At 29.9% G+C, this 28000-nt stretch overlaps 1 protein-coding gene across 5 annotated transcripts in view; it reads right to left on the bottom strand.

Moving 5' to 3' along the window:
- The window catches only part of LOC113517286 (diacylglycerol lipase-beta-like), a 61373-nt gene that overhangs the window by 14503 nt on the left and 18870 nt on the right, over positions 1 to 28000 (bottom strand). The gene's annotated exons all lie outside the window — the stretch shown is intronic.

Here is a 28000-nt window from a genome sequence, read left to right as displayed (position 1 = left end):
ACTGAAACTGAAAACTGCAAAGCGTAAAAATAATTAGAACTTGTTTTGTTTATACTTTCGCCAAATCAGCTTCGAGCTTGTATTGTATAGGTGAGTGTCCTACTTGTCTATCTTGATCTAATATCAATTACTTTATAATCTGCTTATTATTAATATATAATAAGCTATATCAGAGACCTTCATGCACAACGAATGTGGCCTAGAAACTCTTCATACCAGTTCGATATTCATATATGTAGTGGTATGGGGGGGGGGAGGGAAGACTACCAAAGCGGGATAAAGCTTTTGACTTTAGGTTGGTAACGTGTATTTGGCAAGAATATAAAATGTCATTACACTCTTATTTATCTAAGAGTTATTAGAGGCACAGATAATATAATACTAGAAATAAATAAGTAAACCACACGTTATATTGAAAAAAAAGTCACACAAAACCAATACGTGTATACCAAGCTGGCTGTATTGTGCAGTTATAATAAGCTAAGATCCTTTTCTGGAGAGAGATCTGTGCCCAATAGTGGGATATTGATAGGTTGTTATCGTCTGGTAAAGCATACGTAATTTCCAAGTTTTTAAGGGATCATAGTCTATGACAATTGTTTATTTTATTTTAGATTTAATTTAAAAAAAAAAATTCGTAAATATCTATTGTTACGTGCAAAGTTTGCTTGCTCTTGTAGGTATAAGTACTTATATGTAAGTTCAGAAAGTTACACATTCTATCGGCAATTCGATTACATTTAATGTCGTATGTATTAAATCAATTATTCACGCCAAAACTAGTTCAAGATCATTCTTGTTAATAGCACAAGATATGTATCAGCCCCAGCTTCGCATAGATGCAATTTATTACAACACATTGAATTTATTTACTTACTAGCGATCCGGTTCGACTTCACTCGGGTAGATAGAATTTTCGTTTATAATATAAATATATGCAAGCATTTATAGGTAAAATAATTTTGGAAGCCGGTTTAATATTTTTTAAGTTTATCCATTATAAATAAACAAATCTTTAGTCATTATAATATTAGAATAGATACAAAAGTTTAATTAGGATGTATTGTATTAAATAAAGAAAGAAATATTTTTTTATTAAAGTAAACTAAGTTTAATTTATGTATGTATCATAATATTTATAAGATATAGAGGTGTAAAACTTAAAACATGGATATATCTGATATTCATATATCTCTAAATAGTATAAACTAAAGTCGCTATGCGGGGAAAGGGATTGTAAGTAATGGAGACTGAGAATCCCATTGCTAGCAATATACCCAACCAGGTCGACCTCCTCGCGGTTCCCTCTGGAAACTATCATGGTTAATTCCTGATGAATTCATCATGATAGACTAACTGACCTGTTTTCATTCTCATCTATCACCCTTCACTGGTGCTCCACCAGTGTATCCCGTTAGCGCAGGCGGGTTACCATACCGTTTTCACCCATAAAAAAAAAAACCAAAGTCGCTATCCTTGTCTTTTCTGCATGGTTCTGCTCTCTCAGTATTTAGTCCGTCATTTTGAAACTGTAGGAAAGATCACCTTGCGTGATTTACTCGTACATACGTACGTCTCAAAACGAATCAACTGTCTCGTCTTTACATTAAAAACATGATATATGTGGCAGAAATCCTTATATTTATTTTGTCTTAATCGGTAAAATAAGAAATACTCATAAGATGGGATTGAATAAAAACTAAAAAAGTAAGCACTCCCGGCTGAGCGAGGAACGGAAAATTGAGTGAATATTTTACAATCTGAAAATACAATTTAGTAACATGAAAAGCTAGTAATAAAATATTTGTACCTACAGCATACGAGAAGGAGCTGAAAGTGGTTAGCAACACATCTCGGCGTTGCGTATAACCGCGACTTAACCGCTACGGAGTTAAAGGTTTGACGTCATAACGTTCCAAACACATTATACTCGTCCTTTCAAATATATTCGCAATATAGCGGAGTTCAATTATTTATATAATTTAATCATACGTGGGTATTCATTTTTGATAGATTTATTGTCAATATACAACGTTGATTTCATTTCAATGATTTTTTAATGATAGGTAGGTATATATGTTATTGATTTCACTATCAATTAAGAAAAATCCCAACATGACGTGATATTAATTATACGAATAAAACTAATAAAAGTTAATAAGAACTATGCACGGCAAATAAAGCACGGCATTTATATATATTAATTTATCTAAATATTATTATTTACAAAAAATGTGATTTCAAAATTAACAGTGATTTTCTTACGGTCTGTTTTATATTATATCTCATATTCTTTCTTTCATTCCATCTGAATTTAAAATAGTAATTCTGTTGTTATGATTAATAAAAACTATATTATATTCATAATTTCAATTTTTGTACGTCATTCAGATAATGTTGACCATTTCGATAAAATATCTTATTCGCTAATATAACTTTTCGATATTATTATTAGAAACAATAACAGTAAAATTTGAAGCTTCAGCAGACCAGAAAAGACTACTGCAAGAGCTGCAGTCTCACGATTGACGTCATCGCCGTAGGTCATTGGCCGACTATGCATGCATTTACTAAGTTTTCGCTGAGGTGAAAGTACAATTTTATTCATATTACACACATTATAAATTTCTGCTTCAAATTTTAAATGTCTGATGGTATTCGTATATACGTTGTGTTATATGTTTATTTTAACTGAAGAGTATGTCGTTTGGATACATTATTTTGCATATAAGTATTCAAAATAATGTAGTAGTACGTAATAGTAGTGCAGTACATACAACTGCTTTATAGTACACAGGTCAGGTATGTATTGACAGACCTTTACGAGTACATAAAATTTCGCCATATCTTATAGGTAAATTTGTGAAGCAACTTGACATAAAATATATGGCAAGTTGTTTCAACAATGTTATATTATTATTTGGAAAATTAAGAAACAGAATATAAAGTAACTATACAAGTAGACCACACCAAATTTTAATAGATAAGTAGTAAGTATTTGCTCATTCAAATATGACCAACTTGTTTTAAGATTTGATTTTTGCATTAATTACTTACTTATGTTTTGTGTGCAAATTTTTCCCGACTGCTGAAAAGGGTATTATTTTTTTTATAACAATTACGGCTATATGTATGTAGGTAAGCAGATATTTATGTACATATTTACCTACAGCTAAATGGTTTAAGGGATTTGTAAATGAGGTGTCACGAGATATGCCTTAATAGTATAATACAAATATGGCAGCCGCAACTGTCAAAATTGTATCTATAAAATAATATTTCAATTCAATTCTGACCCATGTCATATAAAATTCATTATACTTATCTCCTGTCCCATGGATAATGCCGTAAAATCTTTTCCGAAAACACCTGGTGTACCTGTCTAAATACAAGGTTATGTAATGGATTCTAATAAACCCATTGTTAGCAATAATATCTCTATGCAGTTCCTCTTGGAAACCATCATGATTATTAGTGTTTTTTTGTAGAATTCCGCCCAATGTTCAGTTGTGTCCTGCCAGCATATACCGATAGCCCAGTCCGGGTAACTATTTTATTTTCATCCATTAAAAAAATCCTTAGTAAATCCATATTCATAGATGCAATATTGTCTATGTTAGTCAGCTCTTAATGTGTATTTTCAAACAAGTTAAAAAGGTTCTCTATTCGCCTGTAATATATTTTTTTGTGTGCATACACAAAAAAATATATAATATTGCCGCCAATTATGAATCGATTTTGAAAATTATTTTTTGATATTTCTGTTTGTCCCATGTTAATTTTGTCATGATTGAAGCCGCTATTTTTTTGACGAAATAAATTTTTAATTGCGCCCTCAAATGGATTTGCAAGTAAGGTTGTCGTAACTACGAATATTCATAAAACTTATTTAGGTATATAATAGATAGTTTTACATTGAGTAACTTTAATATACCATGAAATTTATAAATGTGTTGTTGTTTTATTATTTGTAAAACCTTGAATTATAATCGGAGGTCATAATGACTACGTAACACAAACCCGTTTTTATTCTATGTTATAAATCAAAAAGGAAAGGACTGAATAACTTTTGTAAATTATCAAAAGTGTCATTATATGTCCCAATTGGCAGGAAATGAATTCATTATGTTTGAGACAAAAGGCCGCGGTTGCATGTCTGAAACCAGAGAGTATTTCGAGTTCCCTACATTGGCCTCTCAAACATTAGTAATTACGCTCAAATTCAGCGGAGAATAAATTGTTAGTAATATAGACACTAATTTTCATAGCTAACATTATATTTTACCAGATCGGTCTCCACGCGGTCCCATTTTTAAATTATCTTGATTAACATTTAGTTAATTCGTTACAATGGGCTAACTTATCGAAATTCATCCTTATCTTTTCAACTTGAGCAAGCTTTTCAGCATATCATTCTATCTTCACCCATAAAAAAAAAAACGTGGAGAATTAAGCGAGAACGATTCAATTAATGTAATTAAATGAGAACGCAAACATTTACTTGAATTAATTGGCTGAAATTCTACCCTTGGCCCGTGGGACCAATACATGTAGGTATACGTTCCAAGCTAAATATTTATTGGTTTTACGCCCACACATTCGAGGTTTAGTTACCAGTCATTACTTAACCTCAAGCGGGGTTATATTGCATTTTATGTTATTATTTGTTTATATTGTCGTGATTGGTACATTTATTCTGATTATTATTTATGACATTCTTTGCGCGAATACTATTTTCTTATTATTTCAGTCGTTAACTGTCCATTTCTGAACATAAGCCTTCGCCATAAGAGGAGTTTTGCCAGTAATTGCCATGCTTGGCAGGCGGGTTGGTAATCACAGTTAGGCTTTTAAATATGTTTTAAGAGAGACGCTGCTGCCCATCCCTCGTCATCCCTTAGTCGCCTCTTACGACACGTACGGGAAAGGAAGGGTTGGCCCTTTCTATGCTGGGGCACACAAGGCGGAAATACTATATCAGATAGTAATTTTTATAATTTTCTTATATGCATTAAGAAAAGTTTAAATATGGAAAAAAAATTCTACAGTCTATGTTAGATAAGTTTAAAATAATACATCATTAATTATACAAAAGATTGACAAGAGTGCAGCTCTTAAATAGGTACGAACAAATGAATGACAAATTATCGAGCATAATTTTTAAGTAGGTACATGTTCACACGGTAGATCTTAAATGATCAGAACTTAAATGATAACTAAAAACAGTATTGTGGGGTTTCTAAAAATAGCGTATTAAGTATCCTTCAAAGTCGGAAACGGGCACGTGATATCTCTGGTGTTTTAGGCGCCCATAGGCTACAATGATCATTTAGCATCAAATGGGCTGCTGTGTTATAGCGTAGTATAACGTATTATAATATGTACTGACAGACTGACAACACTATCACAAAAATAAAAAAAGAAAATGGTTATACTATTGTGCGTGTTTACAACACACGTGAAATGTGGGCATGTGATAATTCTAAATTTATATGGAATTGAACTTGCTACAATAGAGAAAGTTCACGTATTTGTTGTAATCATAATTTCAATTCGTGGATGTTTAGAACATTATTTAGGTTAAATTAAATGTTTTCTTATCAATTCTTGTCAGAAATATTTTTTATTGTTCTATAATATTGCATTTAAAGAGATAAATGTTTAAAGCGTTATTACGAGTACTTGAAAAATGTTAAATTTTGTAATTATTTTTTCTAATTTATGTTATATCTAGATACAATACATTAACTATATAATAATATAAAATTAAATTAACTTCGAAACCTAAAAATAATTAAAAATTGTTTTGTTCATACTGCCGCCAAATCAGTTTTGAGCTTGTATTGTCTAGGTGAGTGTCCTACTTGTTTATCTTGCTCTAAGATAGACGATATTGTTTTTTTTCTCTTTTACATTGTTAATGTACAATATATTATATATATTTTATAATCTAACGGCTGTATGATATTTATTTTATTTATTTATTTTACACTATTGCACCAAGTAAAAATAAAAATAACAAATACAGTAAAGATTAATGAGAAGTGATACAAAAGGCGGCCTTATCGTTATGCAATCTCTTTCAGAGAACCTTTGGATAGAGGATATTGAGAAAAAGACAAAGGGTAGGTGGCGCACTATTATATAAATATTCTCATATATAAACATATATACATACATATACACATATACACATATATACACATACATATATTATATTTACACAATTAAATATATACATAAACATACACATACTTAATAGCACATACACTACAGAAGAAAATGACGAAGGAAAACGAAGAGAGAACTCAGAAAAATAGTACTAAAAGGAGAGGTAGTAGGATTTAACAGAGGTTTTAATGATAAATACTTTTTTATGGTACTGTATATTTTTTTTATACCACAAAGGCATGTTTGTGGTATAAAAAATATTTATCTAACCCAACTGACCTAAATTTATCTAATTTTCCGTTGATAATACTTATCGTAGTTGTTTTACTTTAAGGCTAAGATCTTGATTACATAATTTTACACCACTTAGAACTATATTTAAATATATAAATAAATAACAATTAAAAAATATGCATATAAAAACCTATGAAATTATGCAATATTATTTGTATAATATGCAATATAATATGCTCTTAGTTTGTTACCTAACCCACTTCCTTTGTTAGATAATTATATTGTTAGGGTTTAATTGTTGTTATTATGAAATTAAGTATCATTGTCACTTGTAATAATAATAATATATGTGCATGTTTGTAATACAATAACTATAGTCGCTGTCGAGAGAACGCTTCCGACATTAGCTGAATTGTTTCGCAAATGGAAAAATATTTCTGCTGGAATAATGGACAACTATAGGTATTATTATTATAACAACAATGAAACTCTGTTATACTCAATTTATCAAATTGCTGTTTAACCTTTAAATGCTGATCGATTTTGAAATGTTGCCGAGAATTCCATTAGGCCTCGGTAAATTACACAATAAGTGGGAATTTTTAAGACTCCTTGGAACCCTACATTGGAGGGTAACTTATTGGTGTTTGGAGGATTATTTCTTATTTAATACCTATTATTATTTAATAATTAAAAAAGAAGACAGTATTTTTAACTTTGGTTTGCCAAACTAATTATTATTATTGTTATTAATAATGTAAAAGCAGGAAACAATATAGGATTATTTTATTAGTACATTATACCTACTAAATTTATGTTTTAATTATATGCCCTCTAACATAATTTTGTCCTTAATTTGAAATTAGAATAATGCTCCAACTTAAATGTGCCAGTAACATTTTGATAAGATTTAGTTCATAGAAATGATACGAATTCAGTCGACGGTAAAAGTAGATAGAGTAAAAGAAAAATATTCTATCATATACTGTTGAATTACTATATTATTACATTATTACTGTATTATTTTCTATTCGTGTTTTCATCTTTGATGAAATGCAATGACATTTGCGATTATAAAAATTGTGGTATTAAGTTCATTTTAATATCGGTCAAAACTTTACAAATCTATAACAACCCCTTAATGAATACGTTTCTTTTTTAAGACATTATGTTCTATTCTCAACATGTGATATACCTTTACATTTTCCCGCAGTAAATAAATAATTTCGATATTAAATTTATTTGTATAAATAGTTGGTAGTAAAATACAAATGATATCATATTTTGCTTTTTTTAAGTTTCCAAATCCTTGCTATCAAAACGTGACCATGATGTTATTGTCTGATTGTTGATCACAGCCGTTTTTTACGCTTTTCAAATATTAATTGAGATTATTGCTTTTAAATAACTATAATGACGTATGGTCTTTAGTGTAATCATATTTAATCAGGTTCTCTATTAAGTAACATATTCTGTGTGTGTGTATGTGTGCGTGTGCGCGCGTGTGTGTGTGTTTGTGCGCGTGCATGACTACGTGCATACGAGCTTGCGTGCATGTGTGCATGCTTAATTTGCTTTTTAATGCATTTTTGAAATCTGTGCTTATTTTGCTTAATTTTTATTATATTCAAGACGTATCCATTATAAATATTGAAAGAGAGAAAAAACAGTTTACGCTTTATTTACAACACATGGATATCATAGTTAAAGTTCTAACTTTACGTAAATCAAAAATTTGGCATTTTACAGAAAAGCAAAAACAGAACCGAAAAAAATGTCTGTTTATGTTTTTTCTACTGTAAATTTTTTTTAACAATAAGGTTTAATTATTTAAAATTGAGATTTATGATTAGCTCACGTGATTCGCGCTACTAAAATCAAAACATCAAAATTGCGAAATAATGACTTGTCATTGTATCATACCAGCCGTTTTGGAGGGGGTTTTCCAGTAGTTGCCGCGCTTGACAGGCGGGTTGGCAATCGCAGCTACGTTTCCTTCGACCATTAAATTACATATTATTAATTAGGAAGGGCCATCCATTTTAAGCCGGGACTATACGGCTAAAAATCTTATGCACTGTTAGAAATACTAACGATTAGCATAAATAAAAACACGATTAGAGACGCTGTTGTTTTAGTAACTGTATATCAAATTTCATGATGATCCACTAAGAAATAACAAAAAAACAAACAAACAAACACACTTTCACATTTATAATATTAGTAAGGAGTAATGATTACAGAAAATGGATCCATTGTGTTGGTTAGTGCGCTCGTTAAGTTTTACCGCCCACTTTTGTCCCGGCTGCTTTCTGCTTCACTCATTAAATATAAGTGTCGACGGCAGTAAATTTATTTACCTCGGTAAAAGTAAAATGCTTGCAATTTAATTTGCGTTAAAAATATTGTGCAGGTGAAAGAATTTTCACACTTTATTTTTAGAATATAAATACAAATAAAATTATTTTGAACGAGATTTTAACAGGGTTTTACACTAGTAAAATACGCGATTTAATGTGATGAAGGGCGCTAGTCTAGGGCTAGATGACTTTAAATTCCAATTATTTTGAACGAGATTTTAACAGGGTTTTACAGTAGTAAAATACGCGATTTAATATGATGAAGGTCGCTAGCCTAGGGCTAGGTGACTTTAAATTCCTGTATGTAATCAATAGAAGTGTTCCCGTGGTTACCATAAAAGGCGACTAAGGGAATTTAATGGTCGAGAGATGGAAAGCAGCGTCTCTATTAGCCTAACTGCGGTTGCATATCCGCTTGCCAAACATAGCAACTATTGGCAAAACCTCTCTTTTGGTCAGTAAATATGATGATTCAATAGTAGCCATTTCATTATACATATAAATATATATTATAATAATAATAAAATAGTTATATTTATATAATTTCTGCCTTGTGTTTTTGTTAGTATTCATGAAGAATTATATATATATTCATGACACTAGTAGAAATATGACTAACAAATTAACAAGTTATAATTATCATAATGTTGCAACAACGAACATTCGAGGACGTCTCAATATCCTAAATGTTTACTGTACATCTTAATACGTCTACGGATATAATATTATGCGACTGTCGCCGAACAAAATTGCGCCTACAATGGTTATATTGCATATTTCAATTTGCATACATATTAAAACGAAATGAGTTCCAGGCGTAGCTCGTTAACGCGCCGCAAACTTTGTTTGAACGAACGCTTGTAACATTACTACTGGGAAAATGGGAGCTTTAGATTAAATATCTTATTTACTCAACATTCATTTATAAAACCTTGGATTTTTTACGACAACATTTCTCATATTTTACAGTTACAATCAAAAAGACTCTGCATTTGGTTATTTCGCGAAAGTTAAGCTTTATTTTGTAACTAGTACTACTTTTTATTTCGTAACCTTTAAGAAAAGAACATATTCCTTTTTATAAAGTCTGCAATTTGCAATCCCCTGGTATTGCGGATGCTCATAGGCGGCGGTAGTCATTTACTATCAGGTGAGTCGCATGCTTGTTTGCCCCCCGCGGTATAAAATAAAAACTAGTTGGGGTGGACAGATAGTTTTTGGCTTCGCAGATTTATACTTTATTGTGCGATTTTTCAAACATTTTCCTTCATGCAAAATTTATCTTAGCGATTACATTAAAAGAATTAGCAAAACAGATGCAGCTGTTATGAAGTGATTCACTTACATATAACATTTTTGTTCATATAGATTACCAGTATAAATTTAAATTACTCATTTTCAGAATTTTCTGTCTCTGTATTTGAAACAACTCAATTGAGAAAATTGCTTTATTAAAAAAATTAACATAAAAAAATTTGATAATTAAAAATAAAAAAACATCATGTGATCATAAATAAATAAATATTATTAATTGAATATATAATCAAGTGATCTTGAAGTAGTCTAACTGGTCCATATTTAAATAAACACAGTTGAGTGAATCATGGGATACAACTCTATTGTATAAAGTCACGTAGATACCTATAAATAATAAATATAGGTATCTACGTGTATTTGCTACGTAAAATATCTTTATTAATATTTACGAAAAAATCAATTTAAAGTATTACACAGAAGTTCTTTATACACTTTAGAACTTAAAAATGAATTGTCTATTTCCACGAAAAAAGCAAGTTAAAGAATTCCGGGTGTGCGTAGCCGCGGGAAACATCTAACATTCGTAGTAATCCTTATCCTTATTAGAGAAAATGAATTTGTTTTGTTACGTCTTGGCGTCTTAACGGCTGAAGCAGTAGCTATGAAATATGATATAAGATATAAATATGATATAGCGTAGTATTTGGAATGGAGAAGGAGATAGATTATTTATATTGGTCAAACAACATCCTGGTCACGCAAATGAAGTCACGAGCACAAAGTCAGCGGTTTATATAAAACTATACAAACTAAAGCTTTTTGCGTAAGAGATTGCATTTTTATCGCTTAAAGGTAATTCATCCAAACGATCACACAAAATTCAAAAAAGAAAATAAATTACAGCAATGTATAACACAACAACTGTTTATTTTATACCTACGCAAAACTTTAATGTATTTCGAACTTAATTCTTTAAATATTAAATGCTTCATTATTGTTCACATTTCTATGGTTGTTGTAAAAAATAATGTAGTCGTTAATGAACACCCAACTGTAACGAAGTTTTCCTCGTGTAGTCAGTAGGTGTGTTTAGAGACAATAGTTTGTTTATACAGAGCGATGTGTGGAGATGGGGCGTGAATGAAACCCGTTTCACTGTCTATCGCCTGTCGACAGCCGCATGTTCATTGCTAACACAATAGAGGATCATAGTAGTAGAATAAATTTTATTTTGATATAGGTAGCTTTTGCAATAACATTGTAAGGGTTATTATTTTTATGTGAGTACTTTGTACATTGTTATTGTATATAAAATCAATAGTTCATATGCAGGGACTTATTGTATTTAATTTACTGACCACTCCACCAGAACAATCTTAAGTAATATAAGTTAAAATATATATTTAGAAATTTAAAATACATATTTTACACCGGTAACTTTTGATATCAGTATAAAATTCATCAATTAAATTAATTATTAAAATGACTAATAGTTCTCATTCAGTTTTGTAATTGACCCTAAAAACTAATATGATATAATTAATTCTGATGATATAAAATATTAATAATTGGTAAAATCCCTAATTATCTGTACTAAACTTATTACGTGCTCTATAGGGCATAAGTATTAGTGCTATTGTTAATGCAATATGTACCGTCATAAACACATAGTTGGTAAATACATCCTATAATATTTTATTCAGTAGTTGGAACCAAAATAATAGTGAACCTAATCAATCGATAAAATATTTTAAAATAGGTACAAATTGTATTATGAATAGGTCTCCTTATATACGATCGAAGAATCTTGTATAAGGTACGAAAAAGTCATAAAATTCGGCACACATTTGCTGTAATATTACATAATATACACATACAAAGAATGGAGATGAATAGAATGAGAATCGATGATTTCTCATTTTTGAAAAGTGGTGACGATCATATTTCTTCTTTTTACGTCGACAATATCTATGTCTAATACACTTTATCTTATAAATAAAGCAAACCTATCAAATGTTAGAATAAAAAGAAAGAATTATTTTCCTTAAAATAAACTTAGATCTTTAAGGATTTTTGAAGTCATTTTTTCATTACAGCCCATTCGGAACGCAATTTCAGCCAAGAAGAATGGACAAGAAACTCAGCTGTTGTTTTTTTCAAAAAGTTTAATTAATGTATTATATATGAATAGAGAAGAATAGGAGAGATTTTTTTTATCTCTTAAAACAAATATATTTGCATTATTCAATATAATAATATTAAATTTTATTCCACAGTAAACAGCAACTTTAATCATGACAAAAATACGAGATTAACTAAAATGTCTAAACTATCTATATAATCTAAAGATTTCAGAAAATTGGATATTACGTAATAAAAAAAAGTAGGCGTATTAACAACCTCTTCTCCCTTTGATGTCACTTAACAATACCAAGGTCATCAAAATAATAGGTAATACTGGTAGTAGCTGCTGAAACTACCTGACAACACCTTTGATGAAAGGCAACATTGCTTGGGTAGATATTTATTAAAATATGAACATTGCCGACTACACTATGCCGCTTATGACAGAATACTTAGGATTCTCAGTATCATATCCCAAATGCCAGAGATTATACATTACATTTTCAGGTAGAAAAACACACGCATTGCTGGTTATTATATACGGGATGTTTTATCTCTGCAGTTACTGCGTTCACATTTTTTAAACAGAAAAATTTGCTGTATTTTACTTTAAATTTTTACTGTAAATTTTTTTTTACATTATATCGCTAACTTTAATTTTCTAAAAATTATATGAGAACATTTTGAAAATAAATTCTTACAAATAAAAATAGAAATAAAATTACTAACCTTAATGAGAGAGAAATAGAAAAATAGCTACTATCAAGAAAATGTTCTAAAAATGAATTGTTTTTTCATGCTGAGTGTTTAAATGTTCAATCTAGAGGGAGAAAGAGATTGTTAGTAATGGAGACTGAGAATCCCATTGCTAGCAATATACCCAACCAGGTCGACCTCCTCGCGGTTCCCCCTGGAAACTATCATGGTTAATTCCTGATGAATTCATCATGATGGGCTAACTGACCTGTTTTCATTCTCATCTATCACCCTTCACTGGTGTTCCGCCAGCGTATCCCGTTAGCGCAAGTGGAGTTACCATTCCATTTTCACTCATCAAAAAAAAAATGTTCAATCTTTTACCGGGAGTGTATAAAAATCTAAATTATGATATTCGTAATTATAGTAAATATATAAAATAACAATTTGTTTGTGTGATAAAAGTTACTAATTATAGAAAGAGGAGAAATACAATTTTAAAAAATTTTATGCTGTAGATAGATGCAATGTGTTTTAATTTTAAATCATTGTCTATGTCAATGTGACCGCGATTGGTAATGAAAAATCGATATGTCGAGTGGTTTCTAGTCGACTGCTATTTTATTACTATAATCGCGTTTTATTAATAGATTTACTTTAACTTTTTATTATTTTCCAGAGATAATTTTAATGTAAGAGAAAATATATAGGATAAAAAAAAATAGCAAACAGCAATTTTCTGGTTATTCTAATTTTTTTTATTATTGAAATGATGCATTTTTGTCATTGAAAGTAACTTGTTTGTAATACATATATAACGTTAATTGGCTACAAGAAAATGTTAGGCAATTGTTAACAATAATTAAAAAAAAATAAGTGTCGAGAGATCTACGTTCAGCAGTGGACAATGATGAACGAAGATGGATGCAGGTTTTATTAGATAAATAAGTAATTTTGCATCATATCTTATGAATTTTGGATTATATCTTTCTATTATTTTTAATTTTTAATTTGTAATACCTTCTATTGATGTAAAACAATACATCTGTTACAGAATAATATAAGGGTTCACTATCATGACATTTGAAGAACTTTTATTTGTAGCAATCATATTTAGGCTCATTTTGTCACTAGAATATGTATTTGATGGCATTATTATAGCTGACATTTTAGAATAAATTACATCATCTGGTGTAGATTGTCATTATATACTAACATAATCTACAACAAATAATATAATTATGTAAACGAGGTAGTTAAGTGGAAACCTCTCTATTCTCCTAGGTCACAAAATCTCCAATCACCTTGTGTAGGTGTCACATGGCCTTATTTCGTAACAGAAGTGTCTCAGCCATTTAATATTATCATAATCTTGAATTAATAAACTTCTAAAGTGAGTACTCGTAGAACTACGAACACATTTATTACACATAGGTATTTAACCAAAATCTTTACTAGTATTATAAACTAGCAGATTCGATAGACGATGTTCTGCGATTGATAGTTAGGAACAGTTCGTATGGGAAAAAGATAAATGAGGTTATATTTTTTTGTCAATTTTCCTCTTTATAAGAATCTTCGACTTAAGAATGACTATAAAAAAAATTCCGAATTCGTTCATCTATTCTAGAATTTTGCGCTTAGCAACACATTTGGTAATTCATTTTTTATTTATATAGATACTTATATAGATTTAATAGTAAATTTGTTTGCTTGTTATCTCAACTAATCGTTGTGTTTGCTATACTCGTACTATTACATAATAAAATTATTAAAAGTAAATTTTATAAGTCCTGACGAATTTAAAGCAGATAATTAATACATGATAGCGGTTAGCGAAGAATTTTATAATTGTCAGCTATGTATGCTTGCTTGCTATATATATGCTTAAGATTTTAATTAATTCCACTTGTTTCAAATTACCTCTGTTTTGGATCTCCCAGGTTTACTCTTCAAACATGTATTTGTTCTTATAAGGATTTGGAATCAAGTTACAGCTCTATGTACGTAATATAATTTTACACGTGTAATATACACGTGTTAAATTGTTTAAGGTACAACAAAATTGTTTTAGGAGATATCATATATTAAAACTATGTCCATCGATATATTAATTATTCATCAGTAATTAAAATACGCTTAGTAAATAAATCAAGTTCCATTACGCTGGACATAATGTCCACTTCAGTTTTCCGATGAAAATTAGTCCCTTGTTTATGTCAGTGAATCCACAAAATCGATGTGTTTTTATTCAGTTAAGAGAAGTTAACAAACACTGTTAATGAATCGTAAAAATCGGAGGTTAATTCTCGATATGTTAATTCCCCGGTATCTATATAGCTTAGATTAGATTTAACATTGATAAAATAAATAAAGGACCAATAATAAAGAAAAATCTTTTTAATAAAAATGTACATAAAAATATGATTTTTAACATATGTACATTGGTAGGCCCTCCTCCCATTGTTAGTAATGCGGACTACCAGTCCCATTGCTAGCATTACACCCCGTTAGGTCGACCTCCACGTGGTGGAAACCATCGTGCTGAATTCCAAATGTATTTATCACGATGGGCTAACTGACCTGCTCTTTCATTTTCACTTATCATCCCTCACCGGTGCACATATGTCCATTTTTTTTATTTTAAAATATTTTTATATTAAATATATAACTAGAGAACAAGCATTAGTGGTATATGCTTGCGAGATTCCAGTGAGGGATGGTAGGTGAGGAGGAAAGGAGATCAGTTGGCCTATTGTATTAAATTTATTAAGAATTAACCATGGCTTTCAGGGGAGATCGCGTAGATGTCAACCTGACAAGGATTATTGCTAGTAATAGTACATGTTGCTAGTTCTTATCATTATCAATATTCTTTCCGTTTAGAATTACAAGTATCTAATAATACATAATATTTTACCCTTTTTCAATAAATCATATCGTTAAAATCGTCATTTTTTAATTTACAATTTACATATTATACAGTAATATTGAGCGCTCTAGATATCTGTACAAAAATAAATCTTTTATAATCTATCAAATTACATATATACGTTCCTATAGCGATAGCAGATTCTCACAACTACGACGGTGAGATATCGATACTTCTCGATATTATATTCAATTTACCAAAGGAAAAGGATATGGATTCGTCGACATATTTGTAATAATGTATGGGTTTACCAATACATTTTATTATATCTGTGGTAGGGTGCCTGTCTAATAGTGTATAGGTAGATACGTATCACGAAAACCCATATTCCAATATGGGTGTAAAAAATGAATAAAAAATTATCTTTTAGAAAATATTTATGAAAAAATAGTAATGAGTAATTATTTTACAAATGGGAGATAGAATGAAGAGATAATGAAGTATTATTTAAGTAATTGTTCGGATTTTTATGAACTTCGTGGCGAGGTGTCAGGCACGCTGCTTTACGTAACTTTACTGTATTTACGAAACAACATTTTTTAAATTAACTACAATCTGAACACTCTGAGCTGTGCCTACAGATATTTATTGTCTAGTTTCATGACACTTATCTTAAGTATCCTAGCTTGAGTCAGGATTATGGTTAGATTTGTTGTTCTTATCTATCAATATGTACTTAAATCCCAGATGACAGGGGCAAACTTTCCGCAAGTCTCGAGGCTTATCTAATGGTCGGAGAGGATTAAAGGTGACCAGTTAACCACAGTGTTGTAAGTCCAAATGATAAAATGCCCTTCGTCTCCTTTATTTCTATGCGTTATTGTGTGTGTGTGGTTGTATATATATATATATATATATATATATATATATATATATATATATATATATATATATATATATATATATATATATATATATAACACTTACTTCAAGGTAAATTTATTAATGTACTACCTATGCGGTATGAATGTCTCATAAAACGAAAAGGTTAATAAAGCTCTCAAGTAGGTTATCTATGTTGAAACTTGAAAGGGCAATTACATGAACCGCTGTGAGTACTTCAAAACAAAGTTTTTACGAGCCTTTGACGTGCAATAAATTATTGTTGGGTGGAGTATCCCCAAATATTTTGTTTTTTGTTGTCCTTGTGCTTTTATTTGTATTTTATTAAATCCCAACACAAAAACAGGGTTGTTAATAATATGTCATAATAATAACGAACTAATATGATAATTTGAAAGAAACTCTAAAAATTAAAAGATCAGAAATAAGTTTGACGTCACCATTTACGATATAGAATGATATTTAAATTGCTTTAGAAGTTATATTCCAATCCACAATAAAAAAAATCCTTAATGGAAATTGAAAGAAACAACGTAACCAATTTACGATATTAAAAGCAATGTTTCACTGTGACAAAATATTCCCTTTTGCGAGATTCTATCCTATTGCCTTTTTGCTTCATTGCTTTCAACATTTTTGCTTCTGTTCGACTTTGATCTGAGTAACTCACTGATGTGTTAATACGCATGTTTTTCGAAATCACTGGCACGTAGCAAATTTATATAGCAGCTAGATCCACGATCCGTGTCGGAAGTAAATTTAACAATCCTACCAGATTAAAAAAAAAAACTCAGGATTTATTTTATCATGTTAGTATGAGTCGCTGTGAGCCAATAGAAGGTACTATTTCAGATAAACTAAAACATTTTTAACTCTGTAAATATGGATATCATTATAAGCGATTCTATATTTTATCATCTGTCTTTAATTTGTATAAGAATAATTAGATTAGAATTATGAAATTTCTGTATTTATATAACTCTACATTGTCGCTAGGGATTTCAATAAATGGAATGGGCGAAGACGACTGTGCTCTCTAACCCCGCACAAGATTTATAGTAAACAAAATTGTTCGTCGTCACCCACGCACTCGGATCAGAGAGATAGCACTGTCAATAAATCTCATATTTACTCACAACGAATCGAATTAATACTTGAATTGTGCGTAGGAGGAATTCTATTTAAACTCTTGGAACTACTTACATAACATCTAAACCGATTTATTTCTATACTATATACATTTCGCGGTTCCGCCCGCGTAAATCAGTACATAAAGTATCACACACACACGCACACTGCCCTTTCCACTCAGGGTTTGCTGGAAGAGAACTCTTACAGAGTTAAGCTCGCCTGTTGTACGTCTTTATTTAATATAATTTATATGTTTATAATATTTTGTGTACAATAAAGTATAAATAAAGTATCTTATATGCTAAGTTATGATATAATCTACCTGTGCACCTAATTTCAGTTTAAATTCGTTCAGTTGTATTTGCGTAAACGAGTAAAAAACACTAATCCCTTCACCCACCCATCCATACATCGTTACAATTTTTTACATTTATTATATTAAGTTTTACAACTAATAAATAATAAGATTTGTAGTTTTAGCGTTGTGGTGAAAGTTACTTTCATGATCATCATCATTATATCAACAATGCTGAGCATATGCCTCCCCCATAATGGGGTTTTGCCAATTGTTGCCACATTTAGCAAGTAAGTTGACCTGCTAACTAACTATGCCTATCCTATAGACTCCCATAAGGAACGGTCCCGAACCACCTGCATCCACCGACACCCTGCAAAGCATTTGTTCCATCTAGTGGGGGTTTTCTTACACAGCGTTTACCTATACGAGGTGCCCACTTTATAAGTAACTATAGTAGTTAATAATTTATTATAGGTACTTATATTTATCTAAAATAAATAAACGTATCGACTGACCTAAGAACAAGAACTGCTTCATGTTCCAAATGATTGATTGATTAATTGTTTGGCTAGTTATGTATATGAGAAAGTGTTTACTGGAAATTAGTTCTTACTGACTGTTTATATTTCACGAGTAATACTCGTGTATTCACGCACCAAAGCTCTTACATATATACACACATCTTAAACGTGCTACCTATATTCATAGCTTTATATTTTAAGTATATTATTTTTTACATTATCAAATAAATAAGATTAACGAATTTAGTTGCACTTTTATTATAATTTATCAATTCTAATAATTTCATTTTACCTTTAGAAAAATCCTTGTATAATAAAATAATTTTTAGTTTGTAATCCTGTGTGAGTATATTAACATTGTATTCCTGTGAAATCCTTGCCTTGTGGTCCTGCCATAGAATGAGCCACATGTTCCTGTCTCGTGACGTCGTCAGAGGTGACTAAGGAAATTTAATTATCAAAATAAGAGCAGCAACGTCCTTCTTAAAAATCACCAAAACCTAACTGCAATTGCAACCCGACTACTGACAAACCCCCGCTTATTATGGAGACCTATTTTTAGCAGTAATCAGTTAAGAACTAATAGGATGATGATCCCTGTGAAAACAGAATACATTGCTCTATGGTAAAGATAAAAAAAATTGTCTCTTTAGCCTCACTAGATACGTGGCACATGAATCTATCGATAGGTACGTCATTGCTACCGTTTTCATAAGATAGAACAAGATTGTAACGTGCGGTATTTAATTTTATTCTTATACGTACGCTATCGGAAACGTATTTATCATTACATTAGTTTGCTACTTGTTTATGGCGACTTAGGACTAAGTTTCATCATTATACGTTACAGTTTCGTATGGAACGGTACTGTTAGTCAAATTTTAATTAACAACAACTTACCTACATTAATTGAGTCATTTCTCAATGAAATGACTCTATAACTTGATCTAGTCATTTCATCGACTGAATCTAAAATCGAAGTTTACTGTTACCCTTAATAACACCCTCATAAGTTAATATTTAATACTTAAAATTTATTTTTTTTGTAGCTGTACCTATTTAGTCAAACTTAGCAAAAGGTCACGCTACCATTATATTGAAAAATAATCTAATTAGAGTTTGGTTTTCCATTAAAAAAACTTTTCTTGTTTAGGTAATATCGAGACATAATGCGAATTTGGAAGTTGAATAAATGTGATTATACCCGTAACTTGTAGGAGGCGAGGAGACTTTAAGAGGAAACTTTGTTAGAAGTTTTGCGGTGTAATCGATCCTGGGTGGCGATCTAGGGTTGCCAGATAAGCAGGACTTTGTGCAGATATTAGAGATATTATCACAGAGGAGAGGCTTTGTACTATTGTCGTCTGCATAGACAAGTATTATATAATCTGTGGCATAGATTACACTGCCCCATTAGAGTTCCTGATGCTAATAAATTATTCTTGCATTGCTGTGTTTCGGGTTGAAGGAATATGATAGTAGGGCACGAAGGCATAACACGTTAATTCTCAGTAATGGAAACGTATAAGAAATGTGTGTCTACCAGTATGAAATTTATTATTGACGTAAGTGACATTTACAAGGAATTTTCCGAAATTCTTACGAGAACTACAGAATACTCATGTAATATAATAGATTTCGCATGGACAGAGCAGAGAGAAAGACCTAATTCTGTTCTGTTCTTATGTTGGGAGTTAGACGAGAGCTGTGTATATTACGCTGTGTATATCTAATATTGTATATATATACAATATATATGTATGTATGTATATTTGACTTTCCTCAACTTTGTATAATTTATATAAACCATTTAACTCACTGCTATTTATCTTTCTATAACTGAAAGATTTTTTTAAATCGGTAAAGTATTTTTTTTTAATTTATCCATTACATAAAATTAAATCTTTTCTCTTTATAGTATTAGTTTAGAAGTATAAAATTAATTGTACGTCTATATGTGCCACAGTACAAGTATTTTCTATTTCACGTTGCTAATAAACCTGTTTATAAAGTTTTTTTTTTATTAAAATTAATGATCGCACTCGCCATTACCCATGATGCCATTCACTTTACATCGCCGTCAGCTTGTTTGCTATTTACAGTAATGGAAAAATTTATCATTTATATCCTAAAAAAATTACCACCATTAATTATTGCTCGTGCGAAACCGGGCCGTGATAAATAACGGGCAGCTTTTACCGGGAAGCCAAGTTCGTAGTTTATTTTAAAACAGATTCGTAATGTAATAATAAGTTAGTATCTACAGCTTTACTTTAAGTAATTAAACGAATATATATAGTATGGCTTCACTGGAAAATTTGCGAAAAAAATAACATCTATACATGAAATTGTGGGCCAACATTATTATAATCGTAAAATGTTCTCACCATGATTAATTTTAAACATTTGGGTTATTGACATATACGTATTTTAAATACACTACCTATACCTACATACTTTGTGTACCTGGTTTAATTTATTTTCCGTATGTAGGTACTATTTACGTGCACTTTTCGTTGCGTTAAATCCCGATAGTGTATTTAAAATATGATTTCACCTTACACTAAAAACACAGAATACTCAGTAATCCAATATTAAAATAGTACCTCTTATATAATCTGTTGATAAAATTAAGCATAATAAAAAACCAAGGTTGAGGAAGTTCAATGTTCCTTTTAAACAAAAAAAGAAGAGTTTATTATTGGCCTTTACTTTTTCATCAATGTTCGATTCTATTTGTATGGTGTCTGCCAATAATGACGGTGATCAACAGAAATAAATATTTTTAGGTCCGGTTTCGTAGAAAAGTTCGGTCGTTTAGAAAAATATTTAAAAAATTATGCAATTGAAGCATGAAGTGATATATATCTATTGAATTGAAATTGACTTTTTTTTTTTAGTATCCTAATAGTGATCGCCTATGATATGTAATATATATAATATGTATATTGTGAATATTAGCAACCCTAGGATATATGTAGGTATTTATTTTAGGTTCCATTTATTTATTATAGTTGGAAATTGAGTATTTACTGGAAGTACTTTTCCAATAAAGATTCGATGTATGCACACATCACTATATGCGTACACTACAAGTTAGTTATTACTCATAATATCTAAATAGTTTGTAACATGTAATACATATACATAGAAGGTATCTAGGTCATAGGCGTATTTAAGGGAAGGCCGGGTGGGCCATGCCTACCCCAAAATAATCCGCTGCCCACTCTAGGATACGAGTGGAACATTCAATTTTGTGCAAAGATATGTCTGTGAATACACAATATGCTGTTTTTAAGGGATTTATTAATATTATAAATGAGATAGTTTATTAAGATATTTATATGTTTGTTATTCAGTTACGAAAAAATTACTAAACAGGTTTTAATATAATTTAACAGACGGATTAGTTATATCCTGACTTCTCATGACTTCTCATAACCGCAAGGAAATAAATCCATAGTATTAAAAAAAAACTACCACAATTGGCATAGTTATACAAAATTAGTAAAAATCCACAGCTGAATTGATCGATACTTCCTCTTTTTATGTCTGTTGAAAGCTTAATGTGATAAATTGTTCCTTAAGTAAAGTTTTGTAATTTTTTTCCTGTTTAAGTATAATTATTTTTATTATGACACTGTTTTGATTAAATATTATACTTATAAGCCAACATGATCATCCAAATAATGAGAACGTTTGTTCTACACGCCTTTACAGAATTAAGGGGGCAAGCTGTGTTAAATCACTTGCCCGACCGAGTTTGAAACCGGTAATACTCTTTCACTTATAAATAAAAATTTACGAGAAATTGAAATTTATCCAGTCAGTTCCTCATAATGAGGTAACGAAGGGACTAAAAATGGCCGATAAGAATTCTGTTGCTTATTTTTAGCCTCCCTGGATTTCGTGAAAAAAGTTTAATTATTACAGATTTTTCTATAAATATAAATAAATTACATTGACGTAAATATACGAAGATGACACTGATTTATAATTAAAAACGTGATGTTAGTAAGGATTATAGGTAGTATGAACATTTGAATATCTAAATTTTGTACTTTTTCAGACAGTCATAATTTATTACTGAGAATATGAACAGTTACTTAATAATTTACTCTGATTCATAATTATGTCCTTGTACAATTATCTAACGCTATTCGAAGTAATCGATATGATATTGAATATAATCAACAATCATTTATACGAAACTGAGCGTTTATCAATATGATAAAAGTTCTCGCAAAAAGAACTTTATATTTTTGTATATTTTAACATAGACCATTTAAAACATGCTAATAAGTTCGATAGCAACCTGTACAATGGAAATAAAAAAAAAATGGAATAATCTAATATCTTTATTCAAATATTTAATTCGTCAATTAATCTCTTATAATAAAGCTATCTACACGGCAATTAAAAGTTTAAATTTATTATTTCTTATCATTTTATCATTATATGCCTTCAGTGTAGCCTACTCCTTATAAGATTTACACTATTGTTACAAACTATGAAAGTATAAAATAATGAGGCAATTTAATTTGTTTTATTTTACGTGGACCAAATACTAATATATAGAGCAAGTAGCTACTGCATTCCAATCAGGTGTGTTATACCACAGGGATATTAAAAGTCAAGTCAAGTGCCTAGATTTAATGTTTACATCGTTACTTTGTACGTTAACATTCAAATAATGTTCGTAACGATGATAATGATTGTAGTGCGTGTACGCATGATATGAATTTTAATAAATAGCACACACAATCATAATATTAATGTACGAATTACTAATTTAGTGTTTAATCTAAATAATTTTCGTTGACAGTTAAAGTATATTTTAAAATATGTTACACTTGTATTGTGTACTTTTTATTAATTAATTTATGGCAAACATACAGCTTTAAAAAACTTAAGATAATTACACATTTTTCTACACACATCAAACAAAAAGTTCATAAATATAATAATAATAAACTTTTTTTTATAAAAGTCTGTGATTTAGATTACAGCCAACAGTACCGTATCTTAGGCGTCCGCCTACCGATATACATTGTTATGGAAACCCAACGCTCTTTCTCATGTGCACATATCCTTTCAGATCCAAGCTTGGAAATAATGTATCTTTTTTTATCCGCATCTTGACGACAAAGTTTTAGAAGCGACATTTATTAGAAACTTTTCTCTAACTCTTCCTGTTTAGCTTTCAATCTTGTTTATTCGGGTATAAATAGAAAAATATATTTGCAAACTTTCGTGTTTTTGAACATTTCAACAACAATACAGAGGGATTTATTATCTCTTTCCAAGAGCGTATAAACATCTCTCCCTATTCATTGTTCGCGCTCGGAAAAGGAACACCTGAGACAGAAAACAAAACAAAGGGCAAATATTTCCACTGAAGATTAAGTGCTTGTAGTATATATCAAATGTATAATAATATACATATAAAGTTATGTTGCTTTCGCTATGCAATGAAGCGAAATAAGTTGATTCTCACACTCAATGATTTATACTATTTTTAGACTTTGTAAAGATTGCAAAAAGATTCGTCAGCGTACGTAACGGTACAGAGCAAGTTTTATGTAGCTATGAGGTTCCGCAACTAATCGCGAAAGAAAGATGTTTATTTCCGTCATAATTTGTACTTCATTATAAATATGAAGTTATCGGTTTAGATATTTGTTGTTAAAATTTATTATATGATAGGTATATATATATATATATATATATATATATATATATATATATATATATATATATATATATATATATATATATATAGATAACACTGACTGAAATAAAACTAAAGTTTTATCCCATTAGGTCAGTGTTTTTTTGTTTTTTTGTGTGGATCGCGATCCCTTGTGGGGTCCTCGAGCCTCTACAAGGAGGTCGCGGAAGGTCACGAAGCAGTGAAAAATCAACAATCCCGTGAGTACATCAATCAATCAATAATACATAATAAAGTATCTACAATAGACATCGATTACATGTCTGTTTTAGATACTTTATTATGTATTATTTATTTTATTTATACCTAACTGTGAATATAAATACAACTGTACAGATTTCATAATTGCACTATTATAAAATTCATACACATTTGAAACCGTGGAGGATGGGGGTCGCAAGATATTTTTACATCGTAAGGGTTCGCGTCATAAACAAAATTGAAAAACACTGCATTAGGACTAAATTTTCTTAATTTATAACTAATTTCCGTTTAATCTTTTTTGTTTTGTAAATAAATATTCTATAATGTGTAATCCTACATTTGGGATATCTAAACAATATGTTAAAAAATTTTAATTTGCACAAAGTACATACATGTTATTGTATTTATAGTTTTTAATATAAAAATATATACAATAAATGATGAAGATAATTGCTATAAGTTGTCCAAGAAATGAAATATTCAAATATAAATATAATACTATATTCTACATTAAGCTAAAACTAAAAAGTGCAATTATAGTCTACAAAAATCTTTTGTAGAGTACAATTATTCTTTTTAGTTATATTTTAGAGGAAAATTAATGAATATGGAATTTATATCTAAATTAATGGAATTTATATCAAACATTCTAAATAAAGTGGTTTAAAAAGAATGGAAAAAGAGAGTGCAAAATGATCTAAACTGTCTTCGTTGATGGATGTCGCCATAATATATATTCTATGACGTACGCCTTCATACATATAACTAATCACATTAAACGAAGGCGCATGGCGTGGCATACACATGCACGTGTACACACACATGCGCACGAGCATACATACTTTTTTTTAATACGCCTATACTATACTATCGGTATACACTGGTAGGGCACCAATGAAAGAAAATACTTGGAAATGAAAGCAAAGTTTGCCCAACATGACGAATTGGACAAGAATTAACCACGCTAGTTTCCAGAATTTCTATTTAAGGACCAACAAAATCGATATAAAAGATATAAAAGTTTTTATACCGAAGTATACAGAAGGGTTGTGATGTTAATTTTTAAAAACAGTCTTAAGAATATTACGCATTTATAAATTTGAAAGTTTGTATGTTAACATGTTTGTTACTCAATTATGCTTAAAGGACTGATCAGATTTGAATTAGATTTGGTATGCGGGTAGATTATATACTAAGCTAATATTTAGGATAATTTATATATTGTTCGAAATAAATAAAACTAAAGAAATGCAATAAAAATTGAAACATTTTATTTTTATTTGGGTCAACAACACATAACGTTAAAATTTTATCAGGTCATTCCGTTCACGAGCCGTGACATTTGATAAACAAACGGTCCACAAAGTGGTGGTAATAATAGGGCTTTGTTTCGCTTTGTTTGTAAGATATCCTAAAAAAGGCATTTACTCTTAATATTGTACTAATCCTAATCGTATCTAAAAGGAAATGGATATTTTTTCTTAATTTGAATCCCAAATATTAGGTTAAAATTTATGTTCAAGTCAATATTGTTAAAATAGTATGAGGACAACACTCATTATTATTAAAAAAAAAATTAAAATCTTTTCAAAAGTGATGAGGTTGTTACTATACCTACCAACACATGAATAGTTTCGAGTCTTGAATTCTTGACTACACTTGATAAAACAAAACAATACTAATTTGTAGTTACGGAGATATTATTTCTCTCAGATAATCTTATATATATAAGCATGATTATGGTAATCGTTAATTAAATATCATAATTCATTCACAGTAGTTATAATTTTACGACAATATTAACAAGATAATGTTTTGAATATAGATGTGGTGTCTAGGGGAAATCCAGTTTGTATTAATAGCAGTATTATCATAGTAAAGAAAAAAGAAATGTTACTGATTGCAAAATGACCATTCAACCTATTACAAAGATTAAAACATACTATTTTAAAACGATTGGCCATAAAAGGAGTGCAATACTTTCAGGTTGGGTTTTTACGTTGGATGTATGCGAGTTTCTTGGAGCTATAAAGAATTTAAAATGCCATAATAGATTAAGATGTATGGTTAATATTAAAATTCTTATCATTTATCACGAGTGCTACTGGCTATATTTTCGCTTTTGAAAATCAGGCAGTCGTGTTTTTTAATTTTCTAAGCAAAATGTACTTGTTACCCGGGATGACAGAGCAATGATGAGGACTTAATATTTTAATATACGAATAATAAAAAGATACATAATTTCGCGCGGTCCTAGTTGCTAGTATTCTGTTACCGTCCGATGCAGGTTATCCTTTTATTTACAAAAAAAAAAAAATGCAAGTGATGGTAGATAAAAATGCAACTCGAGGGCTGGTTAAATTTTATAACTTTTTCCTAAGCGAGGTGGCTGGTTTTTACATCCGTATTTTATTGCCTTCCCACGCCGCAATACAGAAAGTGGAAAACAAGTCATCTATGTTTAAGAAAGTTTTCCAGGCAATTCCTTTACCCAACGTTTATTACTTCAAGAACATTATTTAGAATATTTTTAAGCAATTTCAAAAACTTGAGGTTCTCATTACATCTGTATTTGTTTTGTGCGTAGATATAGGTATTATTTGAATACATCACCATTTTAGAATGAATATCACAATTTGAACATAAGAATGATTTTGCCTCCTCAGAGCGATATCGATTTATAAAATATTATAGTTGAATAAAAACCTGTGGAAATAATATTTTATCACTTATAAAGGAGAATTCTGAATTGATTTTAATATTATTTTGTTATTTACTTTTGTATTTGTTTCAAATAAGTTTTATAATCGTTCAAGCTGCTTGGAGAGCAAAATACAACTTAATTTAAAGAAAAATTTATTGCTGTCGATAAAATATTTAGTCATTAATCGGATGTTTTATTTACTAAAAATAAGTGTATTGTGGGATTACTATTGATTATATTATATATATTAGTCACCTTCTCTGAGTTTATTTCATTAGTAGTGTCATATCATGACCCGTAATTTTTCATTATTTCCAACTCCAAAATATACCTAAAACCTAATCATTCTTATTTTGAAATAGTTCGCCACTTCGTCTGCGAGACCAAAATAATATACAAGTATTAATTGATCGGTATAAAAAGTAGGCCTATGTCCTTCTCAAATAATTATTATTATCGTATTAATGAGTACATGACAAAGCAAAAATTATTTAATGTTTAGTTGACAGTAATTATGCTGTACCTATTTATTAAAATTAATTACGTAATCGACGAGCTCAATGTAACTTTGTTTACATGGCGAATAAAGTATCTGAATCTGAATCTGTATTACTAGTGGTGGATATGTGTATAATAAATTTTGTGATCATTAGTTTAGCCGTTAAGACGTCAAAAAATAACATACAAACTCATTTTCACATTTATAATATTATATTAATAAGGAAGAAGTTTGAAAAGATATCCCGATGTTTTTACTTAATCTCGTTCAAACGGTTGAACGGATTTGATGGAAT

Source organism: Galleria mellonella, unplaced genomic scaffold, assembly GCF_026898425.1.
Source record: "Galleria mellonella isolate WM207_F2 unplaced genomic scaffold, CSIRO_AGI_GalMel_v1 utg78, whole genome shotgun sequence".
Classification (NCBI taxonomy): domain Eukaryota; kingdom Metazoa; phylum Arthropoda; class Insecta; order Lepidoptera; family Pyralidae; genus Galleria; species Galleria mellonella.
The sequence above is the reverse complement of the archived record's forward strand: the minus strand, read 5'-3'. Positions and strand labels throughout refer to the sequence as shown.